General features: G+C 42.8%; 3 pseudogenes; 1 reads left to right on the top strand and 2 right to left on the bottom strand.

The window, feature by feature from the left end:
• The first annotated feature begins 6,571 nt into the window (after positions 1 to 6,571).
• Positions 6,572 to 7,483, top strand: LOC145537551 (olfactory receptor 6Z7-like; annotated as a pseudogene).
• Positions 7,484 to 14,892: 7,409 nt separating this feature from the next.
• On the bottom strand, positions 14,893 to 20,094 carry LOC145537711 (olfactory receptor 6Z7-like; annotated as a pseudogene).
• A 5,570-nt stretch (positions 20,095 to 25,664) lies between these two features.
• LOC145537710 (olfactory receptor 6Z7-like) lies at positions 25,665 to 26,772 on the bottom strand (annotated as a pseudogene).
• Positions 26,773 to 27,061: the final 289 nt, after the last annotated feature.

Raw genomic sequence — 27,061 nt, 5'->3', positions numbered from 1 at the left:
TATTACCTAGGTCTTCCCATGTGGTGCTAGTGGTAAAGAACCCACCTACCGATACAGCAGATGTAAGAGACACGGGTTTGATCACTGGGTTGGGAAGATCCGCTAGAGGAGGGAAACCCATTCCAGTATCCTTGCCCAGAGAATCCCATTGACAGAGGAGCCTGGCAGGCTACAAGTCCCTAGGGTCTTAAGAGTCAGACATGAGAGGCAGACATGACTTAGCGACTAAACCACTACCACGACCAATGTCACTGAACTGTATGCTGATAACCTGGCTAAAATGGTAAATTTTGTTAGGCATATTTTGCCAATTGAAATTCCATTAAGAGAAGAAAAGGGGTGATTCGGGTCAGTGATAAAATAGGCTAGTGGTAGCTTTCCCAAATAATTCAACCTCATATGATGACTCAGAGGACATCCCTGGTGATCCAGTGGTTGAGAACCCACACTTTCATTGCAGAGGGTGCAGTTTCAGCCCCGGGTCAAGAAGCTGAGATTCTGCATGCTGTGTAGTGTTGCCAGACTGAAGCAAAGAGAACAAGCCAAAAAGAGAAGACTCCTATTTCTGCAGGAGGAAAGGAAACAGGGGAGAGTATTCCAGGGAGATGGATCAGAATAAGCCAAGATAACAATTGTGAAAGGAAACTATGTGTTCGAGACCTGGGGAAGCGTCCAAGACTAGTGAAAGAGACTCATTTAGTTATGGGGACTTATGCAGGGTCATAGCTTGGGTACATATAATGTAAGCTAAAATATCATGCTGAGAAAGTCTAAGTTCATACAGAAGACAAAGAGGAGAGTGCTTAAAAGAATCTTACATGTGACCTACTCTGTGCCTGCCTTACATACAAAGTGTCTCTTGACTTGCGCTGGGTGAAGGTAATCTTAGGAGTCTTTCTCAACCTCTAATTCAGTAACTACATTTTTTTTTAAATCTGCTATAGTGTTTTTTTAAGTGTTAGTCTCTCAGTCATGTCTGACTCTTTGTGACACCAAAGACTAACCCACCAGGCTCCTCTGTCCATGAAATTCTCCAGGCAAGAATACTGGAGTGAGTTGCCATTTCCTTCTCCAGGGGATCCTCCTGTCCCGGGGATCAAACCTGGTTCTCCTGCATTGGCAGGCACATTCTTTACCTTCTGAGCCACGAAGGAAGCCAGATTTCTCCTACAAGTCCCCACATCTAGCCGAGTCTCCTTCCTCTCCACTTTGCCGATTTCTGGTCCTCATCTAGATCCACGTCTACCTCTACTACAGACCTTGGACAGAAGTGAAATCTGTTGGTTTTTGTGTTCCCAGCATACAGATAATGTTCTAGCACACAGTAAGCTATCAATGAATGCTTACTGATATGGCTTAAAGATGGATTGCAAATTAGAGGTGCTTTTGCCTACTTATCTCAAGTCCAGTTGAAATTTAGAGGAAAAAAAAAAAAACCCTTTCCCATCTGTTCTGTAATTCCACAGAGATCAGGGGAGGGAGGTGTCAGAGAGCCTTAGCTTTGGTTTAAGATGATTTCCCTGCTGGTCGGCAGGGAGGACAAAGGCACCCTGGCAGTGTCCAGACACACACAGTTTGGAGGATGTGGTGGGTTACGGTGTGCGGTGGGTCTGCTGGGAACTCCTGCTCTGGACCAAGGTCAGCACCCACCCCACACGTTGGCATGAATTTAGGGAGATGCCCTTGTTTTCCGATTTCTGAACCTTCTGGCCCCTTCCTGAAAATTCTGTCCCCAAGTGGATGCTCTGGCCATCTCGTCACTGACCAGAGAGATCAAGAAAGAAGGAGACTTAACTGTGTCCATTCTAATAGACTCATCTTACTCGAGATTTTCAGGTAAGGATACTGGGTATTTCATTTGCTGGGGAAGAAAGTGAAGGAAATGTAAAGATGGTAAGACAGGAAATGGTACATACAGATAACTACTCTGTGTCAGGCGCTTTGCTGAGTGGTTCCCCGTATTATCTCCATAAATTCTCTAAATAATTCTATATAATGCTCATAAAGAAGAATTAAAGGGACTCTTGATGAAGGTGAAAGAGGAGAGTGAAAAAGTTGGCTTAAAGCTCAATATTCATAAAACTAAGATCATGGCATCTGGTCTCATCACTTCATTGGAAAATGGAAATGGTGATAGACTATTTTCTTGGGCTCCAAAATCACTGTGGATTGGGACCACAGCCATGAAATTAAAAGATGCTTGCTCCTTGGAAGGAAAGCTATGACAAAGCTAGACAGCATATTAAAAAGCAGAGACATCACTTTGCCAACAAAGGTCTGTCTAGTCAAAGCTATGGTTTTTCCAGTAGTCATGTACAGATGTAAGAGTTGGACCATAAAGCAGGCTGTGTGTTAGTCATTCAGTCATGTCCGACTCTTTGTGACCCCATGAACTGTAGCCCACCAGGCTCCTCTGTCCATGGGATTTTCCAGGCAAGAATACTAGAGTGGGTTTCCATTTCCACCTCCAGATGAATCTTCCCAACCCAGGGATTGAAACTGGGTCCCCTGCATTGCAGGCAGATCTTTACCATCTGAGCCACTGAGTGTCAAAAAAATGATGCTTTTGAACTGTGTTGTTGGAGAAGGCTCTTGAGAGTCCCTTGGACTGCAAGGAGATCAAACCAGTCCATCCTAAAAGAGATTAATCCTGAGTGTTCATTGGAAGGACTGATGCTGAAGCTGAATCTCCAGTACTTCGGCCACCTGCTGTGAACAGCCAGCTCATTGGAAAAGTTCCTGATGCTGGAAAAGATTGAGGGCAAGAGGAGAAAGTGGGTGACAGAGGATGAGATGGTTGGATGGCATAACCGACTTAATGGACATGAGTTTGAGCAAGCTCTGGGAGATAGTGAATGACAGAGAAGCCTGGAGTGCTGCAGTCCCCAAGTTTGCAAAGAGGCAGACATAACTTAGCAACTGAACAACAACAAACTTATAAATATGGTTCCTGTTTATGAATGGGGAAACTGAAGTTCAGTAAGAGTGAGTAAAAATGCTTGACTTGATCCCAGTAAGCATAGAGAATTTGGAGTTGAACTTCAGGTCCATGTGGTTCTGAAGCCTGACTTCTTTCTGTTGCACTAAGATGTCACTCAGGCATGCTGGAAAAGGAATAGCTGGATTGGTTGAGAATCAGGGCTAAAATTTCCACACTGCTGAATTACTTGGGTCCAAGTCTGCCCACATTTGTATATCTCTGCTGCAGCTGTTCCTTCTCCCTGGGTTGCCCATCACTGTATCCATTTTCTCTCAGAATTCTACAAACACTTCAAGGCTCAGTTAAAATGTCAGAGGTTTCCTCCAGCCTTTCCTTGTGCAAATAGATGGCCCTTCATCAAACTTCTGCCCTCTATTTTTGTGTGCATCAGTGCTTCCTCTGTGAGAATGGGTTATATGGATAAGCCAGGACTGAAATCCAGTTTGGAGGTCAGAGCAAAGGACAACTTCATGGTACAGGTTCAAGCACGTGAGAGTCATTTCACATGGAGAAGCAGCAGAGTCTAGAGGAATAATCTCTGGCTTCAGAATTAGAGAGACCCAGGTGTGGCCCTGAGCAAGTCTCTTCACCTCTCCAAGCTTTAGTTCCTCATCTGCAGAACGCAGCGCATAACACTTCACTCACAGAATGGTCGCAGCCTGTGTTGATGAAATAACATATATCTACTGAAATTGTTAAATAAAAGTCACCAATTATTATTCATTAATTATTATTTTATTCATTTATTCATTCAGTTATTATTCATTAATAATAATTAATGAGAGATGATATCTATATTTGGATGGCATACTGTTTGTTTAGTTTTATTTATTTATTTTTGGCCACACTGTATGCGGGATTTTAGTTCTGACCAGGGATCAAAGCCACACCTCCTTGCAGTGGAAGCATGCATGGAGCCCTAACCACTGGACCACCAAGAAAGCCCCTGGCATACTATTTAATATTAATAGATAACATTGGTTGTGTACCCTATGTCAGAATCTTGATACATGGCAACTCTGTGAGTACTCTATAATTACTGAAATTATTCCCAACTTGCATACAGGAAAACTGAGGTTCTACAAGAACCTGTAGCTTGTCTAAATCTCCCCACTATTCAGTCATTGTCGTTCAGTCACTAAGTCGTGTCCAACTCTTTGCAACCCCATGGACACAGCTATTTGGTGGAAGATTGAATGTTCAGATCCAGGTCTATCTGACTTTTATTTAATGATGGAGATATTAGATCATCTGAGATGAAGCTAATTACATGTATCTTCTTTTTTCCCTTGAAAGTCTATTGAGGGTAGCACAGGTTAGGTAACTTTCCCAAGTTTATCCAATAAGGGATAATTAGACAGAAAACTGGGCTTCCCTGGTGGTTCAGTGGTGAAGAATCTGCCTGCAGTGCAGGAGACAAGGGTTCGAACCCTGGGTCGGGAAGATCCCCTGCAGAAGGAAAGGGCAATCCACTCCAATATTCTGGGAAATCCCATGGACAGAGGAGCCTGGTGGGTATAGTCCATGGGGTCACAAAGAGTTGGACACCCCTGAGCAACTAACACACACACACACTCATACGCAAATAGAAAACTTCTACTAAATAGGCCACACCTGTTTATCTTCACACCCACTCTATACTGGGCAGAATACATGTTGATGCTCCTGAAATGTTTATGGAATGAAATAAGCAGACAAGACAGGAATTCTGACTCAAGGTATGTATTCTTCCACCCACACTATGTCAACTCCCTTCCAAATCAACAGCCACCAGAAACTGAAGACAGAGTCACCAAGGCTGAGATAGGTGCTCCCAGTCAACAGCCCCACCCTGGGTTTCTGCACCTCCTAGAAAATGTGATGCTCTTAAATCCAACTTTGACCCATCACACATTAAATAAACATATACTGAGTATCTATAATGTACCAGGCAACATGCTCTTTTGCTAGGTTTCCAGGGTAGAGTTCTGAGTAAGATAGACCTAGCTCCTTCCCCCAGGCTTACAACCCAGTTGGAGAGACACTGAATAACTGAACAAACACACAAGTAATTTAACATGATAACAGTTGGCTTGTAATACACAGATAGAAAATAAAGCCACACGTTTCATAGATAATTTTATAAGGAAGGCTTATCTGAAGACAAGACATTGAAAAATTATGCCAAAGATGTCTAGGATTCCCAGAAATGGGAAAAGCAAGAAGGGGGAGAAAGTGTTCCAGACAAAAGGGACATGTGGGAATTCTTTAAGGCTGGCAGGACCTCGCATCATTTGAGGAAATGCAAGTGTCCCTGTAGTGCTTTGATTGAAGGAAGAAGAGGAACCACAACGTGAGTTAAAACTGATATGGGCTGGGGTAATGGGATGACCCAGAGGGATGGGATGGGGAGGAAGGTGGGAGTGGGGGTTCAGGATGGGGAACACATGTAAACCCATGGCTGATTCATGTCAATGTATGGCAAAAACCACTACAATATTGTAAAGTAATTAGCCCCCAACTAAAATAAATAAATTTGTTTAAAAAAAAACTGATATAGCCATTGGGAAAACAGTATGGCAGTTCCTTAAAAAAGTAAAAATAGAGCTACCATATGACCCAGCAACCCCACTCCTGGGCATATACTAAGAGAAAAAAAAAAACATAATTCAAAATATACATGCTCCCTCCAATGTTCATTGTAGCACTATTTGCAATAGGCACTACATGGAAGCAACACAAGTGTCTGTCGACAGAGGAGTGGATAAAGAAGATGTGGCACATATACACAAATGGAATAGTACTTAGTCGTAAAAAAGAATGAAATAGGGCCATTTTTAGGGACATGGCTGAACCTAGAGACTGTTACACAGAGTGAAGTAAGTCAGAAAGAGAACAACAAATATCGTATATTAACGCATGTATGTGGAATATAGGGAAATGGTACAGATGATCTTATTTGCAAAGCAGAAACAGAGACAGACATAGAGGGCAAACATATGGATACCAAAGGGGAATGTGGTTTGGTGGGGTAGGAGGAACTGGGAGACTGGAATTAATACATATCCACTATTGATACTGTGTGTAAAATAGAGAAGTAATGAGAACCAACTGCAGAGCTCAGGGAATTCTACTCAGTGCTCTGTGGTGGCCTGACTGGGAAGGAAGTCCAGACGGGAGGGAGTATCTGTATGTACAAGGCTGATTCGTTTTGTTGTACAGTAGAAACTAACACAGAACTGTAAGGCAATTCTACTTCAATAAAAATTAATTTTGAAAAAGCCCTCTCCCTACCTCCAAAAAAAAAAAAAAAAAGAACAGAAAAAAACACCTGAAGCAGCTGGCAAAGTTTGATGAGGAACATAAGGTTCATTCTAAGAATAATGGGGAAAAGATTAAAATCTTTAAGCAGAGGAGTGACCTTATAGGATCGTGTTTTTCAAAGTCTCCATTAGCTACTTCCTGGAGGATTGTAGCAGCAAGAATGGAATCAGGGAGGCCAGAGAAGAGAGTGTCTCATTTACTCAAGTGACTTGATGGCTGGGATCAGGGGTGAGGCAAAATGTACAGAGACAGATTCGTGAACTACTTTGCAGTGTGTTTTGTGCTGAGATGGAGAGGTCCCTGGAGTTGGGCAACATGACAAGGATCCAGGAATTCGTCTTGCTGGGTTTGTCCAGGAGCCCAGGAACAAGAGAAGTCCTGTTTGTCGTCTTCCTGACCCTCTATCTGTTGACCCTCCTGGAGAATGCCCTTATAGTCTTCCACGTCTGTAGCCATGACAAGCTCCACAAGCCCATGTACTTCTTCCTGGGCGACCTGAGCTGCCTGGAGATGTGCTACGTGTCCATAACATGCCCAGCCTACTCGTGGGGCTGTGGACGGGACCCTATCATGTGCCCTTCCTAGCCTGCATGACCCAACTCTTCATCATCCTCATTTGCACAGAGTGTACCCTGCTGGCCTCCATGGCCTGTGACCGCTACATGGTCATCTGCTGCCCACTGCACTACCCACTGCTCATGTGGCTGCAGGTCTGCTGGGGCTTGGCCAGGACTTCATGGCTTGGTGGACTGCTGGTCTCGGTGATCAAGATAGCGTGAATTGCCAGCCTGTCCTACTGTGGCCCCAACATTCTCAACCACTTCTGTGACATCTCCCCACTGCTCAACCTGTCCTGCACCCATGTGGCCCTGACCGAGCTGGTGGACTTCCTCTTGCCATCAGAATCCTCTGAGGCTCCCTCCTGGTGGCCATAGCCTCCTATGTGGCCATTTCCAGGGCCATGCTCCACATGCCATCAGCAGCTTCCCAGTGCAAGGCCTTTTCCACCTTTTACTGGACATCTTCTACTCAGCAGCTATCTTCATCTATGCCCGCCCCAGCCGCATAAAACCCATGGACCTCAACAAGGTGCTGTCCGTCATCTACACAGTGGTCATGCCCATGTGCAATCCAGTCATCTACTGCCTGTGGAACAGGGAGGTACAAGCACCTTTCCGTAGAACTCTATGTGGGTCCTGAGGCTTACTAGCTAAGGGCCTGTTGGAGAACTCAAGTTGTCAATACTTGATATTCACAGAGCATACACATCATCCTTTGAAAATTTATGATTCAGTGGCTATTTAGCACATTCACAACATTGTGCAACCAATACCATTATCTGATTCCAGGACAGTTTCATCACCACCAAGACGAATGGATAAAGAAGATGTGATACAGATGTACAATGGACTATTACTCAGCCATGAAAAGGAATGAAATCAGGTCATTTGTCATGATCTGGATGAATTGAGACTCTGTCATACAGAGTGCATTAAATCAGAAAAAGAAAAACAAATGTTGTATATTAATGCATACATATGGAATCTAGAAAAATGGTACAGATGAACCTCTTTCCAGAGGAGAAATAGAGATGCAGATGTAGAGAATGGACTTGTGGTCACAGAGGGGCCAAGGAAGGGTGGGATGAATGAGAGAGTAGTATTCACACACACACACACACACACACACACACACATATATGTATATATATACACACACACACTATCCTGAGTAGAACAGATGGCTAGTGAAAATGTGCAGTAGAGCAGAGGGAGTTCAACTCAGTGCTCTGTGATGACCTGGTGGAGTGGGATGCTGGGAGAGAAGTTCAAGGAGTGGATGTATGTATATATATGGCTGATTCACACTACTGTACAGCAGAAAGCAACACAGCATTGTAAAGCAATTATATTCTAATTTTTTAAAAAGAAATCTGTACACACCAGAAGTCACTCCCAATCCCCTATCCCACCCCCCAGCCCTAAGAAACCATTCATCTTTCTCTCTGTATCGATTTGCCTGATTAGACATTTTACATAATTGAAATCAGATAATATATGGACTTTTAAATATGGCTTCTTTCATTTAGCACAATATTTTCAACGTTTGTGCATATTGCAGCATGCTTCAGTACTTTATTCCTTTTTATGGTTGCATAATATTCCATTATATTTAGTTTGCCCATTCCTCAGTTGAAAGACATTTGAGTTGTTTTCACTTTTTAACTGTCAGGAATAGTGCTGTTATAAACGTTTTTATACCACCCTTTCTGAGGAAACACATTTTCTTTTCTCTTGGGTATATGCCTAGGAGTGGAATTGCTGGGTTATATACTAATGCTAGGGGCTTCCCAGGTGGTGCTAGCGGTAAAGAACCTGCTTGCCAATACAGGAAACATTAAAGACATGGGTTCAATCCCTGGGTCAGGAAGATCCCCTGGAGGGGGAAATGGCAACCCACTTCAGCATTCTTGCCTGGGAAATCCCATGGACAGAGGAGCCTGGTGGGCTACAGTCTATAGGATCACAAAGATTCGGACACAAATGAAATGACTTAACACACAGCACACATGCTAATGCTATATTTAACTTTTTAAAGAACTGTCAAGCTCTTTCAAAGCAACCAATATTCTACTTTCAAAATATATGTATGTCAGGGTAAGTAGGGCAATTATCAATGGCAATTTATAGATGAGATCATGCAAATGACAAATGAATCTAATAAATCTCCTTAATGCTCCAGGAAAATACTAACTATGATGTTTGACCATCACTGTATCAGATCAGGAAAGAGTCAAGAGACTGTTAACACCTAAAGCTGAGCTGAGGTTGGGGTGTCCCTGGTGGCTCAGACGGTAAAGGATCTGCCTACAGTGCAAGAGACTTGGGTTCAATTTCTGGGTCAGAAAGATCCCCTGGGGAAGGGAATGGCAACCCAATCCAGTATTCTTACTTGGAGAATTCCATGAACAGAGGAACTTGGGGTCCATGGGGCGTCGCAAAGGGTCAGACACGACTGAGCAACTAACAGCTGAGGTGGCTTTGAAATGCAGTAATACTCTCTTATAGACTGGTTGAGGCATAAATTGCTGAAACCTTCTTGGAGAACAAACTGGTATTTGAATTTTGCCTGCACTTTGACACAGAATCTCCACTTCTGCAGATTTCTCACAAGAAGATTAAAGCACTCATACATATATGAGAATGATTGCAGTAGTATTCCAGATTAAAGTGCCAGGGATTAAGTGATTTGGTTTAGGACTGGCCACTCACATGAACCCACCCAGGCAGAAAGAGTCTGGAGAACAGGGGGCTGGAAACTTTGGCTAAGAGAATCCAAGGATATCTCAAGATCTAGAGCATGAAGACAAAAATGGTAACAGCTGTGTCAAAGTGCACGTGAATTCAAAATTTGATAAATATTAGCAAATTGCTTTCCAGAAACACAGTCTCAATCTACATGCCCACAGCAGCCTGGGAGGGAAATTGCTGCCACATCCAACCAACACTGTGTTTTCTCAGAGGATGTCCTTTTAATGTGCTGTGAGCATATTATGGTGGGAACATCTTATTATTAATACTTTGGGTTTCATTATTTTAGTAGAGGTCGAGGTGGAACATTATTCCTTAGTTTATTGGCCATTGTGTATTGAATTTTGGGGGATGAACTATTGGGCTTCCCTGGTAGCTCAGCTGGTAAAGAATCCACCTGCAATGCGGGAGACCTGGGTGTAATCCCTGAGTTGGGAAGATCCCTTGGAGAAGGGAATAACTACCCACTTCAGTATTCTGGCCTGGAGAATTCCATGCACAGAAGAGTCTGGCAGGCTATAATCCATGTGGTCACAAAGAGTCAGACACAACTGAGTGACTTTAACTTCACTTTTTCACTGGGTTATTTGTCTGTGCACAAATAGTTTGGAATGGGTGACATTGTAGGACAAATTTTCAATTTTTTTTTTTTATTTTATGGCTGCACCAAGTCTTAGTTGCAGCATGTGGGATGAAGTTCCCTGACCAGGGTTTGAACCCACACCCCCTACATTGGGATTGTTGAGTCTCAGCCACTGGACTAACAGAGAAGTCCTTATAATAAGTCAGTTTTGCCCATATCTTTTAGTTTCTTCTGCAGGATAAATTCCCATAGTAGAATTAATGAATGCAAGGCCATCTAGACTCTCAAGACTTTTTGTTGTTTATTAGTAAAGTGGCCTTCTAAAACATACTAACATTAATTCTCAAAAACCACACTAGAACATGGTCATTTCTCTTGAAGCAGTGTCAGCATGATTTTTTTTTTTTACACTGTTCTCCATAGTGGCTGTACTAGTTTGCATTCCCACCAACAGTGTAAGAGGGTTCCTGATAAAGATTCTTAAGCTTTCCACTTAAGATGAGTGTTATATACGTGGATAAAGCACAAGTCACACTACTTGGGCAGCTACTGACAAAGGTCCCTGAATCACTCAAACACCCTGCAAACTTCTTATGGTAAAGTACCTTTGACAACTATCCTTAAAAAATATTGGATAGGTCAAAAAGAATGAAGCTTAACCCAGCCCACGGCATTTAGAAGAACACTGACATATTTACATCATCTGCAAAACTATACCAGGCACATATGTGTCCCAGTACCAAAATAAAAAATAAAAATATGCTAGTATGATGAATAGGTCATTCTTCAGAAGGTCATTCTTGGAATTTCTGTTTTCTCTTATAATATGCTTATTTTTTCAATTATACAGGTAACCCTAGATAATTGCTAAATATTCAAATGAATAAAATAGAAAACACAAATCCCCTGAGGTCTCATGCCTAAAACAGCCAATAATTCTTTGAAATACATCTTTACATGTTCCTTTCTAGATTTCCTCTAAGTTTCTTCATGCGTGCTCAGTTGTGTGTGTCTCTTTGCGACCCTATGGACTGTAGCCCTCCAGGCTCCTCTGTTCATGGGATTTCCCAGGCTAGAACACTGGAGTGGGTTGCCAGTTCCTTCTGCAGGGGATTGTCCCAATCCAGGGATTGAACCCATGTTTCCTGTGTCTTCTGCATTGGTAGGCATGTTCTTTACCACTGAGCCAACTGGGAAGCCCTTTTCCTAGACATTATTGTTTTGTTCAGTTGCAGCCAACTCTTTGTGACCCCATGGACTGCAGCTGCCCTCAATCTTGCCCAGCATCAGGGTCTTTTCCAGTGAGTCAGCTCTTCGAATCAGGTGGCCAAAGTATTGGAGATTCAGCTTCAGCAACAGTCCTTCCAATGAATATTCAGGGTTGATTACCTTTAGGATGGGCTGGTTGGACCTCCTTGCTGTCCAAGGGACTCTCAAGAGTCTTCTCCAACACCACAGTTCAAAAGCATCAATTCTTTGGCACTCAGCCTTCTTTATGATCCAACTTTCTAGGCATATATTAAATAACTACTACAGTCAGTCTATTTATTATTATTGTTTTACAAATCTTTGACATACTTTTATACTGCTTCTTTCCTGTTTAACTCAACAACATACCATCTTCCCATGACAGTATCTGGCTTAATCTCTTTAATGAGTGCATGTGATTTCACACTATGTATATAATGTAATGGGCTTCCCTGGTATCTCAGCTGGTAAAGAATCCACCTGCAATGTAGCAGACCCCAGTTTGATTCCTGGGTCAGGAAGATTCCCTGGAGAAGCGATAGGCTGCCCACTCCAGTGTTCATGGGCTTCCCTAGTGACTCAGATGGTAAAGAATCCGCCTGCAATTTGGGAGACCTGGGTTCAACCCCTAGATTGGGAAAATCCCCGGGAGGCATGGCAACACACTCCAGTATTTCTGCCTGAAGAATCCCTGTGGACAGAGGAGCCTGGCAGGCTACAGTCCACGGGGTTGCAAAGAGTCGGAAATGACTGAATGACTAAACACAGCACAGCACAACATATAATGTAACATTTAAATAATTTCATGTTGATGGGCACTTGAATTATTTGCAAAAATTTTCAATAAAATAATGTTTATTCCAAATTTAACAATGTTATGATAAAAACTTGTACTTAAGTTTAAATATTACATAATCTTTTTTCAGTGGACAATGAGTAAATTTCCATTTCTTGTACTACTGGAGAGGATGCACATTTTTAGGGTAGGTTATCAGTCACCTACATGTTCTGTTCAAGAATTTTCTTGTTCATGATGATTTTCATCTTCTTTTTCTCTTGAGTCTTCATATGTTTCTCCTTTCTTTAAAGAATCCTTTGCATCAGTTCAGTTCAGTTCAGTCGCTCAGTCGTGTCCGACTCTTTGCGACCCCATGCATTGAAGCACGCCAGGCCTCTCTGTCCATCACCAACTCCCGGAGTCTACCCAAACCCATGTTCATCAAGTCGGTGATGCCATCCAACCATCTCATCCACTGTCGTCCCCTTCTCCTCCCGCTCCCAATCCTACCCAGCATTAGGGTCTTTTCCAATGAGTCAACTCTTCGCATGAGGTGGCCAAATTATTGGAGTTTCAGCTTCAACATCAGACCTTCCAATGAACACCCAGGATTGATCTCTTTTAGGATGGATTGACTGGATCTCCTTGCAGTCCAAGGGACTCTCAAGAGTCTTCTCCAACATCACAGTTCAAAAGCATCAATTCTTTGGCGCTCAGCTTTCTTCACCATCCAACTCTCACATCCATACATGACCAGTGGAAAAACCATAGCCTTGACTAGACGGACTTTTGTTGGCAGAGTAATGTCTCCGTTTTTAAATATGCTATCTAGGTTGGCCATAAGCTTCCTTCCAAGGAGTAAGTGTCTTTTAACTTCATGGCTGCAGTCACCATCAGCAGTGATTCTGGAACCCCCCAAAATAAAGTCTGACACTGTTTCCCCATCTATTTCCCATGGAGTGATGGGACCAGATGCCATGATCTTAGTTTTCTGAGCGTTGAGCTTTAAGCCAACTTTTTCACTCTCCTCTTTTACCTTCATCAAGAGGCTCTTTAGTTCTTCTTCACTTTCTGCCATAAGGGTGGTGTCATCCACATATCTGAGGTTATTGATATTTCTCCCGGCAATCTTGATTCCAGTTTGTGTTTCCTCCAGGCCAGTGTTTCTCATGATGTACTCTGCATATAAGTTAAATAAGCAGGGTGACAATATACAGCCTAGACGTACTCCTTTTCCTATTTGGAACCAGTCTGTTGTTCCATGTCCAGTTCTAACTGTTGCTTCCTGACCTGCATACAGGTTTCTCAAGAGACAGATCAAATGCTCTGGTATTCCCATCTCTTTCAGAATTTTCCACAGTCTATTGTGATTCACACAGTCAGAGGCTTTGGCATAGTCAATAAAGCAGAAATAGATGTTTTTTCTGGAACTCTCTTGCTTTTTTGATGATCCAGTGGATATTGGCAATTTGATCTCTGGTTCCCCTCCCTTTTCTAAAACCAGCTTGAACATCTGGAAGTTCACGGTTCACGTATTGCTGAAGCCTGGCTTGGAGAATTTTGAGCATTACTTTACTAGCCTGTGAGATGAGTGAAATTGTGCGGTAGTTTTAGCATTCTTTGCCATTGCCTTTCTTTGGGATTGGAACGAAAACTGACCTCTTCCAGTCCTGTGGCCACTGCTGAGTTTTCCAAGTTTGCTGGCTTATCGAGTGCAGCACTTTCACAGCATCACCTTTGAGGATTTGAAATAGCTCAACTGGTATTCCATCACCTCCACTAGCTTTGTTCATAGTGATGCTTTCTAAGGCCCACTTGACTTCACATTCCAGGTTATCTGGCTCTAGGTGAGTGATCACACCATTGTGATTATCTGGGTCATGAAGAGCTTTTTTGTACAGTTCTTCTGTGTATTCTTGCCACCTCTTCTTAATATCTTCTGCTTCTGTTAACTCCATACCATTTCTGTCCTTTATCGAGCCTATCTTTGCATGAAATGTTCCTTTGGTATCTCTAATTTTCTTGAAGAGACCTTTAGTCTTTCCCAATCTGTTGTTTTCCTCTATTTCTTTGCACTGGTCACTGAGGAAGACTTTCTTATCTCTCCTTGCTATTCTTTGGAACTCTGCATTCAGATGGGAATATTTTTCCTTTTCTCCTTTGCTTTTCACTTCTCTCCTCTTCCCAGCTATCTGTAAAGCCTCCTCAGACAGCCATTTTGCTTTGTTGCATTTCTTTTCCATGGGGATTTTCTTAATCCCTGTCTTCTGTACAATGTCACGAACCTCTGTCCATAGTTCATCACGCACTCTGTCTATCAGGTCTAGTCCCTTACATCTATTTGTCACTTCCACTGTATTCTCATAAGGGATTTGATCTACGTCATACCCGAATAGACTAGTGGTTTTCCCTACTTTCTTCAATTTAAGTCTGAATTTGGCAATAAGCAGTTCATGATCCGAGCCACAGTCTGCTTTCAGTCTTGTTTTTGCTGACTATAGTATAGAGCTTCTCCATATTTGGCTGCAAAGAATGTAATCAATCTGATTTTGGTGTTGACCATCTGGTGATGTCCTTTGTATGCTATATTGCAAATACTTCCCTCTAGGTTTCTATTTGGCTCTGGAAGTTGCATGTGTGTTTGTGTGTGTGTTGGCAATGAAAGTTTTGAAATTGGGAGTAGGAAATGTCAGTTCTCACTGAGGAGATCTTGTTTGGGGTGGAGGGTTCTCTGCAGGGCCTCTTTGACCTCCCTGTCCCGCAGGCAGTAGACCACCGGGCTGCAGGCTGACATGACCACCGGCTAGATGACTGACAGCAGCTTGTGGAGGTCGGTAGACTCAAGGTGGCTGAGGCGAGAATACATGAAGAGGACCATTGAGTAGAAGATGCCCACCACCACCAAGCAGGAGCCGCAGGTGGAGAAGACCTTGTGCTGAGCAGTGGCTGAAGGCATGTGGAGTACTGTCACAATGATGGCCAAGTAGGAGGCCAGGGCAACCAGCAGCATCCCACAGAAGATGCCAATGGCCGAGAGGAATTCCACCAGCTTGGTCATGGCCACGTGGTTGCAGGACAGGTTGAGCAGTGGGGAGATGTCACAGAATTGGTTGAGAATGTTGGGGCCGCAGTAGGACAGGTTGCCGATGCACGCTGTCTTGACCACTGAGACCAGCAGCCCACCAAGTCACAAAGTCCCGGCAAAGCCCTGGCAGACCTGGGGCCGCATGAGCAGCGGGTAGTGCAGTGGGCGGCAGATGGCTATGTAGCAGTCATGGCTACAGGTCATGGAGGCCAGGAGGGTACACGTGGTGCCAATGAAGAAGATGAATAAAAAAAGCTGAATCAGGTAGGCTATGAAGGGTCCCGTCCACAGCCCCGTGAGCAGTCTGGTCATGGTCACAGACATGTAGCACAACTTCAGGCAGCTCAGGTTACCCAGGAAGAAGTACATGGGTTTGTGGAGCTCCGTGTGGCTGCAGATGAGGAAGACCATGAGGGCTTTCTCCAGGAGTGTCAGCAGGTAGAGGGTCAGGAAGATGCTAAACAACACCACCTTCACTCCTTGCCTGGCAGACAGACCCAGAAGGATAAACTCTTGCACTCCGGACAGATTGCCCAGGTATAGAGTCCTCTCAATCTAAGTAAGGAATAAACAGGCTTTTAGAGACCATGGTCCTTTAGAAATAAATTGGCCAACAAGGAAGAGCATATGCACTTAGGGGCTGTTGAGACAAAGTTACTTCTCTGTAGCCTGACCATTGTCAGGAGCACAGCAAGGAGAAATTGGAAAATTCTTTCTGGCCCCATGAACTGCAGCACGCCAGGCCTCCCTGTCAATCACCAGCTCCTGGAGGTTACCCAGACTCACGTCCATTGAGTCGGTGATGCCATCTAACCATCTCATCCTCTGTCGTCCCCTTCTCCTCCTGTCTTTGGTCTTTCCCAGCATCAGGGTCTTTTCAAATGTGTCAGCTCTTCACATCCAGTGGCCAAAGGATTCGAGTTTCAGCTTCAACATCAGTCCTTCCAATGAACACCCAGAACTGATCTCCTTTAGGATGGACCGTTTGGATCTTCTTGCAGTCCAAGGGACTCTCAAGAGTCTTCCCCAACACCACAGTTCAAAAGCATCAATCCTGCGCTCAGCTTTCTTTATAGTCCAAGTCTCACACCCATACGTGACTACTGGAAAAACCATAGCCTTGACTATATGGACCTTTGTTAACAAAGTAATGTGTCTGCTTTTTAATATGCTGTCTAGGTTGGTCATAACTTTCCTTCCAAGAAGCAAGTGTCTTTTAATTTCATGGCTGTAGTCACCATCTTCAATGAATTTGGAGCCCAGAAAAATAAATCAGCCACTGTTTCCACTGCTTCCTCATCTATTTGCCATGAAGTGATGGGACCATATGCCATGATCTTTGTTTTCTGATTGTTGAGCTTTAAGCCAACTTTTTGACACTCCTCCTTCACTTTCATCAAGAGGCTCTTTAATTCTCCCTGCTTCCTGACCTAAGGGTGGTGTCATCTGCATATCTGAAATGTCATCTGCATGTCCCATAGACAAAGCTATAGGATCCCACAAAATCTTTGTTCCTTATGCATATTAAACATGGAAACAGATGAGAAAGTGCTTTATAAAGCAAAGCACAATTATTCCTTTACATTTGATGACCTTAAGTGGTGTTTTCCGGATTGGATTTCTTTCTTTTTGTTGTGAAAAATGTCCCAGGACCCCAGGAGTTGTCTGCACTGTTTTCAGTAAAGGAAGACTCACAGTTCCTTAATGTAAGACACTTCCTTCTCTTAACTGGGTTGTATTTCTAGAGGAAATTTGACATTTTTTTATTAGAGAGAAAGTCCAGCAGTAATGGTTTAAAAAAAAAAAAAAAAGACCCATGAGATGGACTTCCCTGGTGGACGAGTGGTTAAGAATCCTCCTGCCAATGCAGACAGGCTTGATCCCTGGTCTGGGAAGATTCCACATGCCCCCAGGCAGCTAAGCCCACAGGTTGCAATGGCTGAAGCCTGCATGCCCGAGAGTGTGTGCTCTACAACACGAGAAGCCATCGCAATGAGAAGCCCATGCCCTGCAGCTACAGCATAGCTTGCCACAACTAGAGAAAAGCCCCCATAGTGACAAAGACCCAGAGCAGCCAAAAATGAATTTAAAAAAACAGACCAATGATAAGTTTTTTCCCTGAATACTTCTAAAGACGACCCCTTCCAGAAAGAGAATGTCTTTTTCTCTAAAGAAAGAAACTAAATACATATGCTGAGAATCACTTAGGCATTCCTAAACTGTGTGGCATTTTTTTGAACACGTGGAGATCAATGAACTTTCATGACCCTTCAAAAATAAGCATTATTCTACCAATTCATATACATAAATGAAACTCATAGGCAGTAAGTAACTTATGTAAAAGGATGGAGTTGCAGAAATAAGGTTTCTTTGCCCCTACCATTAATATTAGGAATTCACTTTGAGTTTTAAGTGACTGAGATGTAGAGATGATGCTATTTAGACTAATTTCTGACTTATCACTTATCATATGTTTTAAAAAAGTGTGAAAGTGTTAGTCACTCAGTTGTGTCTGACTCTTTGCAACTCCATAGACTGTAGCTGGCCAGACTCTTCTGTCCATGGGATTCTCCAGGCAAGGATACTGGAGAGGGTGCCATTCCCTATGCCAGGGGGTTTTCCTGACTCAAGAATTGAATCCAAGTCTCCTGCATTGTAGGTGGATTCTTTACAATCTGAGCCACCAGGGAAGGACTATTATATGTATTCAAGAGAAAACATTTATTGAGTACATACTGCACATGAGGTGCATGAAATCAACCACTGAGCAAGCTCAAAATTTTATTCTAAGCAGTGAGGAATAGAGAAGGCTGACAGAAGACAAATAAAGAATTTTAGCAGGTCAGTGCTAAGAGGAAAGCAAAGCAGGATGGTCCACAAGGTCTGAAGGAGGTTATCTTAGGACAAGCAGTTGGAGAAAATTTCTTTCAGGTGGGTAGTGACATTTGAGCTTGTTTTTAACTAATGGGAAAGGATGTGTGAGAATTGAGCTGGCAGACGATAGAGCAGTAAGAGGAAGGGCAAGAAATCAGATTTCTTCCATATATATGAGCAAATTCTACTTCTCTGTATCTTCATCTCCTCCACAACACATTCTAAGCAACTCGTAGTGTTCCCATCTCTGTGTTAAACATTCCCGATGAGGAACTTTCCTGGTGGCCCAGTGGTTAAGGTGTCTCCTTCCAACGCAGGTGGTGTGGGTTCAATCACTGGCCAGGGAGATAAGATCCCACATGCCTCACAGCCAAACAAACAAAAATATAAAACAGAAGCAATGTTGTAACACATTCAGTAAAGACTTTAAAATGACCCCCATCAAAAAATATCTTAAAAAAATTTCCAGTGAAAATTGTTTCAGAGGTAATCAGAATAGTAAAATGGCATAAAACCCAGAAACACACCAAGCATACATATAAACTTGATTGATGACATAACTTTATTGAAAATAAGTGAGGAAAAGGATGAATTTGACAAGAAATGGTTCTCAAATAATTAGTTTACCCATGGAAACTCAAGTAGTGCTGTGTGACAACCTAGAGGGCTAGGATGGGCTGGGAGGAAGTTTCAGGAGAAAGGGGACATGTGAATATCCGTGGTTGATTGATGTTGGTGTACAGCAGAAATCAACACAACACTGTAAAGCAATTCACTTTCAATTAAAATAAATACATGTTTTTTAAAAAAGAAAAATAAAAAGAGATTGAAACCCTACATCACACAACACACGTAAAATATCAGTTTCAGGTGAGCTAAAAAACATATGAAGTGAATCACCAGTCCAGGTTCGATGCATGATACAGGGTGCTCAGGGCTGGTGCACCTGGATGACCTGGAAGGATAGGGTGGGGAGGGAGGTGGGAAGGGGGTTCTCAAAGGGGAACATATGTACACCCATGCTGGATTCATGTCAATGTATGGCAAAACCAATACAATACTCTGAGGGAGAAGGTGAGGGTGGGACGTTCTGGGAGAATAGCATTGAAACATGTATATTATCATATGTGAAACAGAACACCATTCCTTGTTCGATGCATGAGACAAGGGCTCAGGGCCGGGGCAATGGGATGACCCAGAGGGATGGGATGGGGAGGGAGGTGGGTGGGGGGGTCCAGGAAGGGGAACACATGTGAACCCATGGCTGATTCATGTCAATGTATGGCAAAAACTATTACAATATTGTAAAGTAATTAGCCCCCAACTAAAATAAATAAATTTATTAAAAAAATAGATAAACTACTTCAATTAAAAAAAAAAACACATGTGAAATGTGAACCTCTGAGATTTTAGAAAACAATGCAGAAGTATCCCTTTATGATATTGTGTGTGAGTTGCTCAGTCGCATCTGACTCTTTGCAACCCCATGGACTGTAAACCACCAAGCTCCTCTGTCCATGGATTTCTCCAGGCAAGAATATTGGAGATTTCCATTTCCTTCTCCAGGGGATCTGTCCAACCCAGAGACCGAACCCTGGTCTCCTGCATCACGGGTAGATTCTTTACCCTTTGAGCTACAGGGAGATCTCTTTTATGACACGGGGGTTTAGACTACAATAAGAAGGCAGTTAAAATTTTACAGTTAAAATTTTTTAAAAGCAGCATTGAAACATTCTGAACACCACAGATTATTAGAGGAAAATCCACAAGCTGGAAAGAATGTACTTGCAGTATACGTAAGTGAGAAGGAAATGCCAACTCACTCCAGTGTTCTTGCATGGAGAATCCCATGGACAGAGGAGCCTGGTGGGCTATAGTCCATGGGTCTCAAAGAGTTGGACACGACTGAGTGACTGATACCTTCACCTTCATGTATAAGTGAGGAGGGATCCTTGTGTAGGATATACAGAGAAATTGGTCAATTAATATGCAAAGAATGTTTTTTAGCAGAATATTGGGCAAAAGTTCTGAATGTATACCTCACCAAAAAAATATTAGTCACTCAAAACAGAAAAATATGCTCATCTGATTAGGAACCAAAAAAATGGAAATTAAAACCAAAATTAGGTACCACTTTGTACCTGTGGAATTGAGATAACTATAAACTTTGGAAAATATTAAGATTAACAATGAAAACTTTCACACACTGCCTCTGGGAGTCTGAACTGGTTTGATAACTTCAGAAAACAATTTGTCATTACCAAGTAAATGTTACGACATGACTATGCCCCAGAAATCCTGTTTCCAAGCAGGATATATATAGAGAGAGTAATGATCATAGCAACACCATTTTACTAGCAAAAAAGAGAAGGTAAACATTCCAAGTATCCAATAATAGAATTGAAAACTGAATTGTGACCTCTTTCTATAAAGGAGTGCATGTGTGCTGTCACTTCAGTCGTGTCTGACTCTTTGCGACCCCGTGGACTGTATCCTGCCAGGCTCCTCTGTCCATGGGATTTTCCAGGCAAGGATACTGGAGTGGGTTGCCATGCTCTCCTCCAGGGGATCTTCCTGGCCCAGGGTTCGTACCTGTATCTGTTTATCTCTTGGACTGGCAGGCAGGTTCTTTACCACTAGCATCACCTGGAAGCCCCTATAAAGGAGCATGATATTAGATGTGGCTCTGATTCACTGAGGACAAGGGACTCACTGTTTTGTTATTTTAACACTGTACTCCTGGGTTGGATATTTTCTTTCCCATCTGCTCACCATTTACATGAAAGTAGGAGAAGGAAATGGCACCCCACCCCAGGGCTTCCCTGGTGGCTCAGACGGTAAAAGCGTCTGCCTACAATGCGGGAGACCCCGGTTCGATTCCTGGATTGGGAAGATCCCCTGGAGAAGGAAATGACAATTCACTCCAGTACTCTTGCCTGGAAAATCCCATGGACGGAGGAGCCTGGTAGGCTACAGTCCATGGGGTCGCAAAGAGTAGGACACGGCTGAGCAACTTCACTTCACTGCTGTTCAGTTGCTTGGTTGTGTCCGACTCTTTTGACCCCATGGACTGTAGCCCACCAGACTCCTCTGTCCATAGATTTCCCAGACAAGAATATGGAGTGGGTTGCCATTCCCTTCTCCAGGGGATCTTCCCGACCCAGAGACTGAACCCAGGTCTCCTGCATTGCAGGGGGATTCTTTACCACGGAGCCACCTGGGAAGCCCCCAACTTACCTATTACTTAAGATAATAATACTTGAATCAGGAATATAAAAGATACTGCATGATGACAGCTTTCATTTATTACCTGTCTTCATTTATTACCTGTTTCTCTATGAAGGAATTGGAGAAGGCAATGGCACCCCACTCCAGTACTCTTGCCTGGGAAACCCCATGGACAGAGGAGCCTGGTAGGCTGCAGCCCATGAGATTCCGAAGAGTCAGACACGACTGAACGACTTCACTTTCACTTTTCACTTTCATGCACTGGAGAAGGAAATGGCAACCCACTCCAGTGTTCTTGCCTAGAGAGTCCTAGGGACGGGGGAGCCTGGTGGGCTGCCGTCTATGGGGTCGCACAGAGTCGGACATGACTGAAGCGACTTAGCAGCAGCAGTGTGAAGGAATTTAGGTGCAGCATAAGCTAGTGCTTTTACTATGGCCTGCAATAAGAAATACATTTCACATTGGGCAACACAAGTCAAAATCTCAAACACAGAGGGAGAAAGGGAGAGAAATTTAACAAAAAACAGGACTTACTTTGAGTCCTCTAAAGATTTTCTCTTGTGTTCTGTGCCATGTGATTTTTATTGCTAGTATCAACCTAACACACTTATTTTACGAGCCTCAGTAAATACACTGTTGTTCAGGTTAACAGAAGGGCTTTGGAATTAAAATCTGGATGTAGCCCTGGCTCTCTCTACTTAAGCTCTCTCTGACAAAAAACTCTGATGGTCTGAGCTTCACGTCTTTATCTTCAGTAGGGAGATAATAACCCTGACTCCTTCAGGCTGCCATGAGGATTAAGTCTAAAATAGTCTCCGAGGCACCCAGCCAGTGTCTTGCACCCCAAAGAAATCGTATTAAGAGGAAAGACTTTTTTTTTTTCTGGTAGCAGGCTACCGTCCATGGGATCTCAAAGAGTTGGGCACGACTTGGCCACTGTTGTTGCTGTTGTTGTTGTTCAGTCACTGGGTCATGTCCGACTCTTTGTGACCCCCTGGACTGTAGCCCCGGCTCCTTTGTCCATAGGACTTCCTAGGCAAGAATGCTGGTGTGGGTTGCCATTTCTTTCTCCAGGGAATCTTCCCAACCCCGGGATCCAATCCACGTCTCCTGCACTAGCAGGCAGATTCTTTACCTCTGAGCCACCTGGGAAGCCTCTATGCCTTGGACTCCCCACCAAATAGGTCAACTATCCATTCCTGGAATGAAGAATGCATATTTTGAGGAAGTACTATCAATTTATTGTTTTTTTATTTTTTTTATTTTCCCATTTTTGCTATCAAATATAATAGACTTAGAAGTATTGTGTTCATATTTCTAGCAGAGTATTTTTTCATGAGTAGTAAGACCATCATTCCACATTATGCTGTAGTTGATAAGCAAGAATTGTTTTTATTAGTGAATAATTTCTTTACAGTGTTGTGGTTGTCTCTGCAGTACATCACCTAGAATCAGTCATAATTTTGTGTATGTATATCCTCTACCTCTTAAGCCTCTCTACCACCCAAGAAATAATTTTGACAGGACTTCCCTGGTCCAGTGACTAAGACTCTAAACTTCAAACAAAGTGGGCAGAAGTTTGTTCTCCGGTTGGGGAACTAACATGCATTGCAGCCAAAAAAAAAAAAAAAAACCCCAAAAACCCAAAACAGAAAACAGAAGTGATATTGCATCAGATTCAACAAACACTTTAAAATGGACTACTTAAAAAAAAAAACAACTTTAAAATAAATAAATATTTGTATAGTTTCCAGTTGTTGCTGGTACAAGCACTGTGGTCTGAAGAAGTCATACACAAACAAGCATATACTCTGGACTCGATTTTTTTCTTTACTTTAAAAATTTTTTTTATTTATTTTAATTGGAGGCTACTTACTTACAATATTGTAGTGGTTTTTGCCATACATTGACATGCATCAGCCATGGGTATACATGTGTCCCCCACCCTGAAACCCTCTCCCACCTCCCTTCTGATCCCATCCTTCAGAGTCATCCCAGTTCACCAGCCCTGAGCACCAGTCTCATGCATCGAACCTGGACTGATGATCTATTTCACATATGGTTATATACGTGTTTCAATGCTAACCTCTCAAATCATCCCACACTCGCCTTCTCCCACAGAATCCAAAAGTCTGTTCTTCACATCTGTGTCTCTTTTGCTGTCTTGAACATAGGGTCATTGTCACCATTTTTCTAAATTCCATGTATATGCATTAATCTACTGTATTGGTGTTTTTCTTTCTGACTTACTTCACTCTGTATAATAGGCTCCAGTTTCATCCACCTCATTAGAACTGATTCAAATGGATTCTTTTTCATAGCTGAGTAATATTCCATTGTGTATATGTACCACGGCTTTCTTATCTATTCATCTGCTGATGGACATCTAGGTTGCTTCCATGTCTGGACTCCATTTATATGAAATTCTAGCACAGGTAAGAACTAATCGATGATTAAAACACAAAGCCAAAGTGATTACATCTGGCAGAACTAACAGAAAATGGGCACAAGGGAAATTTTGGGGTGAAAAATGCCCTTTATATTGGTGGAGATGGTGATACACACATTCGTCAAAAAAATATATTGACTTGAACATTTAATATTTGTGCATATCACTGTACATAAAATTTATATACAGAGAACTGAAAACAAATATTAAGCACTAGTTAATAATGCTTTCAAAGAGGTATGGGTTAGAAGTCAGTTAATTCCTCTGTTCCAAACTACAAAATAATATCTTTCTTCTTAGGAAATAAACACTAAAGCATATATGAGTAAAACGGCACAATGTCTCTAACCCATGTTCAAATTATTTTGAAAGAAATAAATGAAAGTGATGGGGAGAAAAATGGGGTAAGCAAATGGAGGAACATACAATTTGTGACAATACCACATCAAATGTATTAGAGTGTTAAGCACCCTTGAAACTTTTCTGTAAGTCTGAAATTGTATCAAAATAATGGTCAACAAACAAAAAATGAAAAAACAAAACCCATAGTTGTTTGTTATGATTTTTATTTAGCATATATATCTCAACCATATTTGCACATCAAACATAAAAGTCTATCTCTTGGGACTCCCTGGTAGTCCAGAGGTTAAGACTCTGTCTTCCAATGCAGTGGCCACAAGTTGGATCCCTGGTGAGGGGACTAAGGTCCCACTGCAGAGTGCAGTCCAAAAAAAATTTTTTAAGAGAACATTAAAAATCTGTTTCTATTCATTTTATAGGCCAGTGTTCACCTCAGATGAATGTGGTATAATGTATTTTATCCATTCATTTTTGACGGACACTTAGGTTGTTTCTGTTTTTTTTATTAAAAAGTTGCAAAGAATATAATTGTATGTATCATCTATTTCTACATACCAGACCATACAGAAAGATTGGGGAAATATTTGTCAGTTTTCTAGGAATAAACTGATGGTGTTGTTAAACCTGCATTTCTCCCTTTACTAGTAAATTTGAGCATCTAGTCATGTGAGTTGCCAGTCAATTACAGCTCATCGTTGATGGCCTGCTTTCTTGTGGACATTGCTCACTTTTCACAAGGGTAATTCAGAGTTTGCTATTGATTGCTATAATAATCGATCAATAGCAATTGGTATATACTTATCAATATACATATTGATAAGTATATACTGATTGCTCATGTCTACTAACTGGGAAATATATTTCTCCAAATTTATATATAAATTGACTTGATTTATATATATATTATATATATATAATATATATATATAAATATATTTCTCCAAATTTTACTTGCCTTTGATATTATGGCATTTGGAATCATGAAACATTTAAATTAAAACATGTGTTGTTCAGCCCCTAAATTTGTTGGACTCTTTGCGACCCCATGGACTATAGCCCCCAGGTTCATCTATCCTCCACTATCTTCGAGAGTTTCCTCAAATTCATGTCCATTGAGTGGGTGACGCTAGCTAACCATTTCATCCTCTGGAGCCCCCTTCTCCTTTCGCCTTCAATCTTTCCCAGCAACAGGCTCTTTTCCAATGAGTCAGCTCTTCAAATCAGGTGGCCAAAGTATTCGAGCTTCAGCTTCTGCATCAGACCTTCCAATAAATATTCAGGGTTTACCTCCTTTAGGAGTGACTGGTTTGATCTCCTTGCAGTCCAAGGGAGTCTCAGATGATACTACTCTAAGGGTAGAAAGTTAGGAGGAACTAAAGAGCCCCTTGATGAGGGTGATAGAGGAGAGTGAAAAAGCTGCCTTCACTCAGGACATGAGGAGGGGTCTAACTTCCCAAGACCAGGATCAAGTCCAGCAGAGAGTTCTGAGCAGGGCTGCGTGGACCTCCTTGTTCCACAGGCAGTAGATGACTGGATTACACATGGGAGTGACCACTGTGTAGATGACCGACAGCACCTTGTTTAGGTTGATGGATATGATATGGCTGGGGCGGCAGTAGATAAAGAGGGCCGCTGAATAGAAGCAGAGAGTTCTGAGCAGGGCTGTGCGGACCTCCTTGTTCCACAGGCAGTAGATGACTGGATTACACATGGGAGTGACCACTGTGTAGATGACCGACAGCACCTTGTTTAGGTCCATGGATATGATATGGCTGGGGTGGCAGTAGATGAAGAGGGCCGCTGAATAGAAGATGCCCACCACGACCAGGTGGGAGGCGCAGGTGGAGAAGGCCTTGCACTGGGTGACGGCTGAAGGCACGCGGAGCACTGTCACCCCGATGGCCGAGTAGGAGGCCAGGGTGATCAGCAGCATCCTGCAGAGGATGCCAATGGCCAAGAGGAAGTCCATTAGCTTGGTCAGTGCCATGTGGGTGCAGGACAGGTTGAGCAGTGGGGAGACGTCACAGAAAAATTGATTGAGGATGTTGGGGCTGCAGTAGGACAGGCTGGCAATGCATGTTGTCTTGGCCACCGAGACCAGCAGCCCACCAAGCCATGAAGTCCTGGCCAAGCCCAGGCAGACCTGGGGCCAGATGAGCAGCGAGTAGTGCTATGGGCTGCAGATGGCCACGTAGCAGTCATAGGCCATGGAGGCCAGGAGGGTACACTCTGTGCAGATGAGGACGATGAAGAAGAAGAATTGGGTTATGCAGGCTGTGAAGAACACGTGGTAGGGTCCCTTCTGCAGCTCTGCGAGGAGGCTGCTCATGGTTACAGACAGGTAGCACATTTCCAGGCAGCTCAGGTTGCCCAGGAAGAAGTACATGGGCTTGTGGAGCTCAGTGTGGCTGCAGACAAGGAAGACGATGAGGGCGTTCTCCAGAAGGGTAAGCCAGATAGGGGGTCAGGAAGACGACAAACAGGACTTCTCTTGTTTCTGGGCTTGTGGACAAGCCCAGCAAGATGAATTCCTGGACCCACATCATGTTGCCCAACTCCAGGGATCTCTCCATCTGTGGAGAGACAAAATTTATCGACATCCTGATTCCTGGAAAGACATGTAGTATACAATATTGGGAATATATTCATAGTGTATTGGGAACTCAGACACTGGCAAACCCAAATTCTCTTGGAAATGGGCTGTTATGAAGAGAAATGCTGTAGATTTGTGAACCAGAAAGCAGGCATAAAAGGAACATACCTCAACATAATAAAAGCCATATATGATAAACCCACAGCAAACATTGTCCTCAATGGTTAAAAACTGAAAGTATTTGCCTATGACAGGGTATTAAGACAAGG

Source organism: Giraffa tippelskirchi, chromosome Y (assembly GCF_054371585.1).
Source record: "Giraffa tippelskirchi isolate mGirTip1 chromosome Y, T2T-mGirTip1v1.2.pri, whole genome shotgun sequence".
NCBI classification, from domain to species: domain Eukaryota; kingdom Metazoa; phylum Chordata; class Mammalia; order Artiodactyla; family Giraffidae; genus Giraffa; species Giraffa tippelskirchi.
Note: the sequence above shows the minus strand (reverse complement) of the source record. Positions and strands in the feature narration are given on the sequence as shown.